The sequence below is a fragment of the Ursus maritimus genome (genome assembly GCF_017311325.1).
Source record: "Ursus maritimus isolate PB19 chromosome X unlocalized genomic scaffold, ASM1731132v1 scaffold_X1, whole genome shotgun sequence".
Classification (NCBI taxonomy): Eukaryota; Metazoa; Chordata; class Mammalia; order Carnivora; family Ursidae; genus Ursus; species Ursus maritimus.
In genome coordinates this window covers 112,279,603-112,282,627 of record NW_024423319.1, presented here as the reverse complement: position 1 = coordinate 112,282,627, position 3,025 = coordinate 112,279,603, and the positions used below count along the sequence as shown (strand labels likewise).

Below are 3,025 nucleotides of genomic sequence, written 5' to 3'. Positions count from 1 at the left end.
CAGCAATGTCTGGAAGACATTTTTGGTTGTCACAGCTTGGAGGAGGAGGTGCTACTGGCATCTAGTGGGTAGAGGCCAGGGATGTTGTTAAACATCCTATAACACACAGGCAACCCTCTCCCTCAACAACAAAAAATTATCCTGCCCAATGTCAGTGTGCCACAGTTGAGAAACTGAGTCAGATGAATAAAACAAGGCACAATACTATGAAGACTGATCTCAAGTTTTAAGAGCAAAAATGAGGATATCACTTGATGCTAAAATTATGGGTTATGCTTATTTTCTTCTTTTTACTTTATGTTACTAAATATTCTACTGTGAACATGTATTATTTATATAGTAAAGTAAAAATTTTTTAAATAATCCTTCAAAAGCTCTCTGCAGCTTCTTGCATCAAATCAAACTCCTCACCTCCACCCTCAGGATCACACATAATTTGGGCCTGCCTGACCTATGGAAAACTTATTCTCCCCTACTTTTCACCAAGAACTCTCCACTTTAATTAGACAAATTTCTCCTTTATCCCTGAGCACACACTGTTCATTTGCTCATCTCCTTGATTATCTGTGACACAGAATAATTGCCTCCCTCACAGGATTGTTGAGAAGATCAAATGAAATAAAATGTGCAGAAGCATTTTATAACTGTCAAGTCCACAAATTTAAGTTTTTGCTCTCTGTTGCCATGCCCACATTTTCTCCAGCGGAATTTAACTTATCTGTAGTTCAACTCTTAACCCACAAATCTCTTTCTCTATGAAGTCTGTCCTGACTTCTCTTAAGCTGTTTTGGGAAACAGTGAACCCTACAACTTTGCCACCCTAATTAAGAGAAAGGTTGAAGTTGAAGCATAGTTTCCCAAAGTATGTTTCTTGGGACACCAGTTCCATGAGACATTATATCCACCAAGATTACATCAGGAAACAAATGATACATTCAAATTGGGCAATTTGAGAACATTTTAACAATGGGCTATTTACAAACATGAGGACAGAGTACAGGGAAGCCACAGAAGATAGTGCAGGTCCCCAAGTCTAGTAACAGCAAGGAGCTGGAACCACTCCTACGCCCCAAGGGGAAAGAAGATAGAGGATGGGGTGGTTTACTGAACCCAGAATCAAGAAGAAAAGAATCACAGGGAGAAACCTTCAGAGCTGGGATTTCTGTCCACAGACACAGCCAACTATTAAGTGATCCAGCAGAGTGTGACCCAGGGAATGAATACCCTACCCCAGTCTCCTTCTTCGCTCTTTTTACCTGTGAATAGGCCTCTCTGGCCAAACCAACTCAGAAGTTAAAGGGTGTATTAGTCAGGATTTTCCAGAAAAACAGAACTTATATTGGGGGAGGGGAGAGAAATTAATTTCAAGAAACTGGCTCATGTAATTGGGATGGTTAAATATTGTAACCTTGAGCTAGAATTTCTTTGGGAAACCTCAAGTTTTGCCCTTAAGGCCTTCAACTGATTGGATGAGGCCAATCATTAAGGAGAGTAATCTGCTTTACTTAAAGTATATTGATTATAGAGTTAGCCACAACTACAAAATACTTTCATAGTAACACCTAGATTTGTGTTTATTTAAATAAGTGGGTAATATAGTCCAGCCACAGTTGATGCATAAAACTAACCATGACAGAGGTCCAGGAGGACCTGCTGATGTAGTTTATACAAGCTGGCCTCCCTCATGAATACATGGCAGAATAGAGGAAGTTTCAGGGAGGGTGGACCTGGAGGAGCAAAGAGTAAAAAGAAGCTATCCAGCACAGTTTTAATAACTATGTTGTGAGCAAAAGTATTCTGTGGTAAAATAAATTTGAGAAACGCTGACTTAAAGTTAATCTAATTATTTTCCTAGAAAAATGAGGAGGGGAGGCATTCTGAGTAGGAGAGGTAGGATATTCAAAGACTCATGGGTTAATAGGAGGGTATAAATGTGCACTCCAAGTGGGAGGTGTAAATGGGCTTGTGTACCTGAAGTAGGATGTCCAGGTGGAGTGGGCCAGGCAAGGAGGCCATTAAGTGGAGGTGCTTACAGGCTGAGGACTTCAGAGTATATAATTGGGAGGTTTAATTTTATTCAAGAGGTAATTTAAAGTTATTCTGGGCTTCTTAGAATGGGAGTGACCTAAACTAAATAAAAGCTGAAGAAAGTATTCCTGTTGCTATGTGTAGGATGCATTAGAATAAAGACAAGAAACTAAGAAGCCAGAAAGGAGGCAGATGAAGCACTGTGGATCTAAGATGGCCACTGATTATTATGGGATTATGGTGGGAGTGAAAAGCAAGGAAAGTTTCCAGAGGAAAAAATGCTTAATGGCAGGCTTGAAGTAGAAAATAAAAGAGAGATATAATTCTAAAGTTGGAAAATAATTACCATGTTATTTCATCATAATTAAAGATCTATGGAAAACGCCAGGCCTACTTGTGGGAGCATAAGGGAGGCCACAAATTCTGTTTTGAGTCTTCTTTGAGCTCTCTGAGTAGACACTGTGAGCAAAACTCACTCCCCCCCAGTTAAAAAAATTTATGGACAAGAAGTTATCATTGAAATTATATGGTGGCAGCCATGTCTAAGGAATACTGCAAGGATCTGATCCCTTTATGAATTTCCTGATAGATAAGTGTGGAGATGGAAACTAGTGGACAACAGGACAACATTGGAATGGTGGTATCATGAGGAAATAGTATCATCATGTTACAAGCCTTGGCAGGAGTATAAACAATTTCTGTGATCGCCAGAGAAATCAACTCCTTCTACATGTCCCCTTCTCCACAGCACCTATTTTACAAAATGTAAAAATTGGGTTGTGTACATTTTCATATTAAACTTTTTTGTTATATAAGCTTTTGTAATAGTAAAAAAAAGATCAAGGATACTCATATAGTCCATCCAACTCCAATCAGCAACCAGTTCTTTCATTCCACACAAAAATTAGAAGCTGCTCTATGCGAGAAGTCGAAATGACCCATTGTGCCACTGGAGAGCCACTTCTTACAATAATGGAATAACTGAGAATGAAATTAC

General features: G+C 39.1%; 1 pseudogene; it reads left to right on the top strand.

Annotated features, from left to right (window-relative positions):
• Positions 1-2,511: 2,511 nt before the first annotated feature.
• On the top strand, positions 2,512-2,719 carry LOC121101857 (annotated as a pseudogene).
• The last annotated feature ends 306 nt before the right edge of the window (positions 2,720-3,025 follow it).